Here is a 10,164-nt window from a genome sequence, read left to right as displayed (position 1 = left end):
AGGTAGTTCTCAAAATGTAACTCTTTTATATGAGTTCTCTGGCAGACAAGTGTAGGAACAAACCACAAAGCTGTTTATGAAGTGTAACTCACTCTGATGACAGAGAAACTTGCTAGCGCCTACATTCTCTATCATAACTTCCCTGTATAATCTACATGCCCATAAATGAAGACGTCCCTATAGTATGATACTGCACTCAAGGGACTGGAACTAAACAGGGCAGTTTGTAGATGATTTCAGCCAGATTTATTATTTTATTCTCGTTTAGAATAGCACACTTGGCCAGCTATTAATCTACTGCTAAAGGGAGAGAGAATCAGTGCAGATACAAGTTTTGTTCTTGTTTTAGTTTTGTTCTGTGTGAACTTGTTTGGATGTTTGGAGTTTTCATACAGTATTATCTCATATATGCATAAATAGCACGACAGCATAAAAAATAAATTTGTGATTTCTAATATATATTCTGTTAATAATGCGAGTCAATGATTTGGCACTCGTACTATTTGTCTGGATCTATTCATTAATTCAAAAGCAATTTGTACAATCAATCACTTGAATACACACATGATCATTTCTGAATTAAAATAGATTTAGGTATTTTCTGGGGGAATACATTTAGAAATGTCAGGGTGATACATAATACAACAATGAAGAAAACGCTGAGCAAAAGAAATACTGTCTTGGAAATCAATATAAGAAGTTTGGCATAATCTTATTATTTATATTTTTTTATTAGGAAAAAAATGTTTTTACAAAACTTAAATGCTAACTAATATTTAAAAAAGCCTAATCAAAGTCATGCAACCTGCATTAGCAGCTGTGAAATGTCATGTTTTAATAATAAAAAATAAGTTTTTGAATTCATTTTTCTTTTTCAGTTTTTCAAAACCAACATTAAAAGAAGAACTTATTTCTTAAACTAGATTTCTATGAATATTTTTATGTCATCTTTCTCTGGAAGAATCTGACTTTGATCTAAAAAGTTTAGTGCATTAACAACATCATGTGACATTCTTCCATAGGCCTGTGGGTGCAAAGAAATGTCTAGCTCCAGAGTAAAGGGAATTCATAATTAATCACTTGAAAATACATTCAGTGTGATACCTAAGTGATCATAATGAAGAAAAACAACTGATTAAAATTATTCAATTCTTGAAAACCATAATAGGAAGTTTATGAAAAATATATTAACAAAACTTCAATGATGATTCATATTTGAAAAACATCTATTTAAATCCAAGCAACCTGTATATATATATTACCTTGTTAAAAATATTTATATTTAAACAATGTTTTAAAATAATAAGGAAACATTTCTTAAACTTTTTTTTTCAAACCCATATAACCAACATATAAGAATTTACATTTTAAACCAGATTTGTATGCATAATTTCTATGTCATATTTCTCTGGGTGATTCTGACTGTAAAGAGTGCATTAACAACACCCTGTGACATTCTTCAATAGGCCTTTCAGCTCCAGAGTTCAGCTCTTACACTGGGCGCTCAGTGGCCCTTGTCTATGCTGTTCATGAACCGCACCGCTTCAGCAAGTTTAGGTAATGTAATCTTTGATTGATTTTCCTCCCTTTTTTCAATAAAGTTTTAGCTGTGCTTCGGGGTGCAAACGGCGAAATGAAAAACTTTGCTTTGGCCACCTGCCTAATTACCTGTGCGCTTACCAGGTGATTTATTTTTTTGTTTGTTTCAGGGTTTGACAGTTAACTTTACAATATACAGCTTTTAAATAATTCTGAAGTTTGGGCAGAAAAGCAACAGCCTGGATTTCAGAGGGCCCATGCACCCAGTTGAGATGCTGGGATGTATGGCTCTTCGCTAGTGTTGCATTTCCTTAAGTTGGCTCTAAACTATACACTTTAAACAAAAAGTTTCTCTGTAGCTATACCTCGCCGATCAGGGAGAATGTTCTGATCCAAGTGCATTGGACACGCTCACATGTGCAAGACCTTGAGCAGCACTCAGATTGTGCCAGACTATTTCCACACCCAGAAGGTTCCAAAGCCCCTGGGAGGAGCAGCAAACCAAAGCCTGTGCTGCTAGCTGCAGTCTGCTTCCCAGCCAGTCCCCCCGAGGCTCCTAATCATAGCTACAAACCCAGGAATCAGGGTCAGTAAATGCAAAGCAGAATTTAACAGAACGAAACCCACAGCACCCCGGCAATCACATTCATTGCAGACTGCCTCCTTTCTTTGCAGAGAGTCCCAGTATGGCATGTTATGGGCCCAGTCTGCTTTACATATATTTATGTAAACATAAAACCACTGCAGAGTTTGAGACACAGTGATATTGTGAGGAAAGGAGATTTGGATGTCTTTCCATTTTTCCACTGATGCAGATACAATCCCATTCGATCTGAAGATGTCAGCATATTTAAAGAGTCAAATGCTGCCGGACAGATGTTTTATTTTTTATTTCTTTGATCTGAAAAAGTCTGTGGCATATACTATTGAAATAGTGTAATCAGAGAGTTTTGCTGGCCCTGTGATTACCAACAGTGCTTGGTGCCCGAGTTCATTATAACCCTGTCTCCTGCTCATTCTGATGTCAATTAAAAGATCTTTTTTATACTTCTTTCCTCATCAATCAACATAGGGACTAAATTAGCATTCAGTCCATGCCATGCAACTCCATTCCAGATGATTTCCTCCCAATTTATCATGACAGGATCCACCAAGGTCTCCACTTTAAAGCTTTGGATATTGGATGCAATTTACAGCATTTCCTGCCGGGACACAGGCCCTTCCTGGGACTTCATGAGGAAGCAATTAGATACAAAGTGATGTAAATACAGCCATAACAGTGACTTAGGCTTGAAGGTATTGCTTTTGAGAGCAGAGGGTAAACACAGGTGAATTAGATTAGGGCTATTAGGGCCTACCTAGGTTTTAAAAATAAGGAAAATAATGTAATAAAAACAAGAAAAAGGAAGCCATCATTCATTGATATTGTTTACATTTGTATCACAATGGATAAGCTCCCTGGTGTTTACTTTAAATCTTAATTTTTTATTTTTTTTATAATGATGAAAATGTTCATTGGCAAAGGTTTTATTTTTATGTTATTTCTTTTTTTTGGCAATGATGACTAAAAATGTATATCATAATGATAATTTCATGTTTTTAATTAAACCATACTGCTGACTAGAATACCATAATACTATGCACAGTACATGTTTACGCAAAAAATAATACAGAAATGTACAGTGAATGCTATTTAAAAAGTAGTTGTTTTTCTTGTGCTTATCATTATAGGAGTCATGAACTGATTAACCATAATTCCCTTTATTTTCTGACATATAACAGGTCATTGTACTATATAAAAGAAAAAAAAAACATTCTGTAAGTTTCAGAAGTTGAACTTTTTTGTTAGTCTAAAAACAGCTTATATTGAAGCCAATCTGCCAAAATGAGATCTTGTGGAATGTAAACAATATGATGTAACAGTGTGGCTAAACACCACCTCCACAGAAGAAGAAACAGGATAGAAGATAGCCTATTACTTATCAATTATGGTGTTTTTTTTTATGTACAAATCTTGATAACATTATAAGGATCCTCAGAGATGAGTACAAAATCAAAAAGGCATGACCCTTTTAATTAATGAGTTACTGCACCTGAATACCATAAAATCAGTTTATATAACAAAACGCAGAAGTGCAAAAGTCATGGGACTGTCTTCGTATTGTCTTTCTTGTAGTTATAGTATTTGTCCTTTTTGGAGTTTGACAATCTCCTGTCATTTTATGGAGTACAACTTCAGTTGTGGAACAGAATATGAAATTTTTTCATATATATATATATATATTTTTTTTCTTTTTTATATTTTATGAAAATCTGGGCCCCATGGGCCTGGGATGATGTAAGGGTGAGCACATGATGACAGATTTATCATTTTTAAGTGAATTAACCCTTTACCTTGATGCTTCCTTTTAGGCACAGACCTGAAAAGGACATTTTAGGACAGACACTGCCAACTAAAATTTTATTTCTTTTTCCTCAACTTTTTTTTTTTTATTACTCAATATGATGAAATATTTAAGATATTTTCGTTGAAAGACAAAAACTATGAGAGGGAAAACTGTGAAATTGAACACTGCTAGAGGAGGAAACAATAGAGAAGCGCAGTTGCTCAAACATGTGTTTGCTTTAACGCTCAGTGTGTGCATATTCATTGAAGTTGTTGTGTAACACAACAGTGCTTAGGGGAAACTTTCATTTGCAAAAAATGAGATCAAAACTCATCAGATCAATTGGCCACATCGAGCAACACAAGAACCCTGCTGTGGACGCAATGTCATGCACTAAAATGGCCACCAGCACACGATGACACACAAACAGCAGCTCACCCCACAGAGTGTTTTTCTTTGAGGCAGAGAGCACATTTGAGCGACTGCAGTCAGGACACCCTAGCCTTGTGGAGTGACAAGTTTAGTCTTACTTTTTTCCCGGAATGATGAGAGCTAGACAGCACAATGTACTATTCTTCTAATTTACCGTGTCCATGGCAACCAAGTGTTATTTCATAGCAGGTTACAAACTAAAAATATGTGGTACAGCTGAAAGCTCTTGGGATGAAAATGTGTAAAGAATAAATAGAGCAACAATGAAGCAGAAAAAGGACACTGTGGTTTAACATCAGCTTTTTTCTAAAATGCAAGTACAAATCAATTCATGTTCTGAACTCAACCCAGGGTTGACTTGATTCCAGGGAGAGAAAATGAGGTCAAGGCCATGATATCTCATTTTTAGTCATTTTATTCCTCATTACTGGGTGCTTGGATATACTTATAATACAATTTAGTTGTTATTGTAGGCCAAACATTTTTTATTGATCTTTATGTGTATTTATTGAGTGCAGGTAGCATTTTAACCTATTTTAACCAGGGCTGTCAATTTAATAACCATCATGTTATTTTTATAAATTAAATAGTGGCAATACATTTAATTTAATAACTGCTTTGATTGGCTTATATACACATACATAAATACAAAGTTCAAACATCACTGTATTCACACACACACACACACACACACACACACACACACACACACACACACACACACACACACACACACACACACACACACACACACACATATATATATATATCTTAAGTGTCACATGATGCTTCAGAAATAATAAGTTTAATATGCTGATTTATAATCAGTGTTGGAAACTGTGCTGCTCAATATTTTTGCACTTATTTGATGCATTTTTCGGGAATCTCTGATTAATAAAAAGTTAAAAAGAGTAGAGTTTATTCAAATTAGATTTTTTATATACACTGTAAAAAATTTCTTGTTGTTTTTACAAAAACTTTTTGGCAGCTGTGGTTGCCAGAATAATTTTGTAAAAATACAGAAAACTGTAAACACATTTACGTCAAAAACTGTTAATTTTACAATATAAAGCTGTAATTTACAAACAAGAAAATGTGAATATAAACCAGTAAATTCAACAACACACAAAATTAAATCTGTTTTGTACCTTGAAAATACTGACAACCACCATAATAATAAAGATGGTAGTGTATAAGAGAAAGCCACATGAAGTATCAAAGCTCATCACAAGTAGCTTCACCACAAGCAGAAGTATATATTAACATATAGAAGGTGCACATTTATGGAAACACAAAACACCATCATGGTAACACACGTGATACTTAAATAATGCAAAAAACTTTCATTAAGCAACAGAAGATGTAACATAAAGCTCAAATGTACATAACTGATAACAAGAACTATTTAAAAACATGATTATTTAAACAAAATACTTTCAAACGTGGAGTGTCATGCAGGGAATTCTGGGAATATCAGTTTACAGTTTTAGACTGTAAATTATACATTGATTTGTTCTTTTTTTACTTCTAAAAGCTGTATAATTAACAGAATTTTACTGTAAATTTACATTAAATGCTTTGTTAGATCTTTTACAGTTTTTCCCTGTATATAGTAAGGGAACTTACTGTTAACCTATTATCAGTTTTTTTCCGTAGCGTTTTTACAAAATTTTACAGTTAAAATTACACTTATTTTTTACAGTGTACAATGAACAATACTATCCAAAAGTTTGACGTTAGTAAATTATATTTATTTATTTATTTTTAAAGAAATTATTACTTTTATTCTGCAAGAATGTGTTAAATGGATAAAGCGGTAAGGTAAAGAGTTACATTATTCAAAAATATTTTTATTTTGAATATATATATATATATATATATATATATATATATATATATATATATATATATATATATATATATATATATATATATATATATATACATGATAAAGGTGAACACAATTAATAATGTGCCCCCTAACATGTATGTAAATTCATAAATTAATTGTTTTCTTATTATCAGAGCAATTCACTTTCATTGTTTGTATCAGTCTGCTTGTGTCTGTTCATTAGACACTTTCTGCAGGTTGGTAAGTGGCAAAAAGTGAGTCTCTTAATCATTCATTCAACTGATTCATTCAAAACGCTAATTCATTCAGAACAAAACAAGTGAGTAACTCATTGAATCATTATTTTAGTGGAGCTATTAAATCACCTATTCAAACCATCATTCATGTCTGAAATGTAAGTTCCTCAATATTGAAACTTTGTTACTGAACTGTTGTATGAAAGCTATATCACCCAATCATGCTTTTATATAATCACTATGACTATTATCTACTGTAATGTGTTTCATATAAATTAGACATTCATTTTACTGTCAGTTCTAATTTTCCCAACACTATATAAAATACACACGTTGTTCAGAGCTAATGAGCAGCAACATTTCTCATATCCCATCATCCCGAGCTGTGAGAGGGTGAGAATGCCACGCTCAACATAACTCAAAGGAAGTCATCCTGTGTTGAAGAGGTGCATATCTGCACGTTGCCTCTCTCGTCTTGTACGTTTAATGTGTGTTGTACCCTTAGGCTACTTGTGTGAAATTGACATTAATGAGAACAAATTGTCGAGAAGAGATACGGGGGTAAATTCCTCTTGACTTTTTAAACTCAGGTGAACTCCAGGTAACCTCCAGAAGTTGAACGCATATGACGAGGCATTTTTCACAACTTCGTGACAATTCTGGTTGTCAGAAACCGGACAGTCTGTGTCTGAGGATGTGCACAGATGACAAGACAAGACTCAATATTTAACGTCAAGATGCTATTTTATGGATGTTTTGGAGGGTCTGTTACAAGCAGCAGTTTTTATCCTCAAACTATTTAAGGCTGAAGAAAGAGAGAACAGCTCACAGTGAGTGAAACAAACCACTCAGGTATGTATAGGAATCAACTGTCTCGCTCTGCCTCGCCATAAAAGAATACAAACTTCCTGTTACCCTGACATTTGAAGGGCCTGCTCCCTCAGAGGAATTAACTGATACCTATTTTCTGTCAGAGTCTTGAGAGAGAGTAACTGAGTACCCCCCACCCAACCCGCATCTATATTTAGATCTCTCTCCACAGTAAGACATGCATGCCAGTATCACACATTAGCAACAGCCTCCTGCTGTTTAGCTCTCTATGACTAGCAGATTGGATGTTTGTGAGAAGTACCCACTCATTAGCAAGTGATGGGGCGGAGGGTTACATGTGCAACTGTGCACTCAACTTCAAGATTCTGTCAGATGCTTCAACATGTTTTTAACCAAATCAGAGACTAACTAATTAACAGAAGCTAATTAATCAGATCCACTGATCAGCTAGAGAGCTGTATAACATGATGTATGACAGCACTGGTTGTTAAAGTCAATAAAGGGGAGACTGGGGCAGGTTGTCACAAGGAGAAACTGTTATAAGGATTTTAACTCGGTAACTGTGAGCTTTTGAGTTAGTTTTCTTTAGCTTGGTTTTAAATTGAGGCTTTTTTGTGAGACTGTTTTTCATGTCAAGTTGTCACATGCGAATGGTACAAGTGCTATACGCTGTAATTTTACACATTTCATTAATCACTTTAATATTCAGTTTGTAGACGAGTTTAGACATTTTGTGCATGCTGTGATTTATTTTTCTTGATTGTACAAGTATATATACATTTCTGCAGTAAAAATTGTGAAAGTTAGTTCTGGCTTTCTGCTGTATGAGATAAAACACTTCACAATGTGATCCCATTAGATAGATCGATTTTATAATATTTACTATTATTATATTATTTGAACAAATAACAATGAGTACTGCAAGCAATGATTGCCATCCAGCACCCAGATTAGCTTCTGTAGTTCTTATCGAGACACCCCAGACAGCTCTTGGTATTATAAAAGTGATCTAAATCAAACAGATTGACAGTGAAAGCTCCTTGATTGCATTACATGATACGACCCTCTTGAGCACATGCTGGGCTGCTAGTGCTAATCAGATGCTACACAGTTTAGTTCTTGTAGCTGATCTGTTAACAAATAAAATGCATTTTCTGTAAGCCGCCAAGCACAAGGAGTGAGGTGTCACTATCTACATGGCAGTCAGAATGTTAGAATTTTACATTGGAGAGTATTTTTTGGTTTGTTTTCAAGTAAAAAAGTTTATCATTCTGATCAAGTTTAAAGAGAGAGAGAAATTGGGACTTGGTTGAATTGTTTATTTTTCTTGGTCAACTAGCATTTCCTCCTTGTTTTTGGCATGAATCATGTAAGCGTACAAAAAAGGGTAATATTACATCCAAACAATGTTTACTGATCAGTTTGAGTCTGTATAATCAGACAAAGGGAGAAACTGCCGTCCACATGCTTCAATCCCTTTAGATTCAGATGCTAATCTGCTGAAGCATCTCCTTGATAAGCATCAGAGCATCTTTCTCACACACTGTGGAACCATAGGACAGGCTCTAATTCTCCCTACCTGTAAAGCTCAGGACACACCTCATGCATTTATGGGTAGATTAAGCGAGTGCTTGAGCTCAGCGTGAGGAAACAGTGGGTACATAATAAAATAAGGCACCGCTAACAATTTGCTTTAGAGTGTCAACATTATATTCTTGATCCCTGTGACACATTGTTTGGATTCACCATATGAAGGCATCTCCTCATTGGCCGTTGGGGTTTAAAAAATCTCACCGAGCTTGCCCTGGGGTTGCGCTGGCCAGCAGGTGACTTCTGTTTTTCAGAGGTTTAACTGTCTTCCCTCTCGAGTCAAAACAGCTACTTAACTCAATAACCTCTCTGGCTGTGAGGAATGGTAAGGAGATTCAGTCTGCTTTTGATAGGCTCAAAAGGAGGCTTAGCAAAGCTGCATTTCTTATTGTTTTGAGCCTGAATGTGACAAATGAAATCTTAAAAAGTATTTTAAGTAAAATTGTGCTTGAGCCGTGACGTTATTGCGTCTCTCTTGAGTATTAGCTGGGCTAGGTGATTTGATCTGGGGATTTATGTTAAATTAGTTTAAAGAAAAAAATTTTTTTTCTGTCATGGCTGTGCTTTAAAGTATTACATCATCTTAACAATGTTCTTGTTTTCCAGGAAACTTAATTTGACATGGGAAGTGATATATTCCAAACCTTGACCTGTTTTCTAATTTTCTAAGACATGAATTCAGGCTGAATTCCAACTAAACAATGTGTTCCTCTTCCAAGATAAAACAAAAGCATTCTGTAGAATCATTCACAATATTAACCTCAACGTCATGTTTCAATGTAAGAGGTCAAACAGTTGATTATTGAAAAGTTGCTATGAGATTTAATCAATAATGGCTCAAATGGAAAAATCTGTCAGAATTGCAATGATGTCCATGTCAATAAGCCCAGAAGCACCTTTTGTTATCTCAGCGAACCATGTAAAGGCTGCTCTTGGATCAGATTCGAACCCCATACATCTAATCCTCAGTCTGTACCGAAGTAACTGATGCAATAGATGATCAGTTAGTGGCAGTGCTGGTAGAGCTACTCTAACCAAGTTACAAAAGTACTCTACCTATAGGCTTTCACAGAAAAGCTACTGGTTATGTGATATGGAAGAAACAGCATTTTTATCAGCTGACAAAAAAAAAAAGAAAAGAAAAAAAAAAGAAGAGATTTTGGATCAGTTCAGGTGTTCTGGGCCAGTAGGTGGCAATAAGTGACAAGTCTCTATGAATAAATTATCCTGCGATTCAACCAGTTATCTTAAAAAGGAACAAAACAAATGAGTCACTAATTTTGGAATTCCTCTTCCT

The sequence above is a fragment of the Carassius auratus genome, unplaced genomic scaffold (genome assembly GCF_003368295.1).
Source record: "Carassius auratus strain Wakin unplaced genomic scaffold, ASM336829v1 scaf_tig00009218, whole genome shotgun sequence".
Taxonomy (NCBI): Eukaryota; Metazoa; Chordata; class Actinopteri; order Cypriniformes; family Cyprinidae; genus Carassius; species Carassius auratus.
This window is presented reverse-complemented; position numbering follows the sequence as displayed.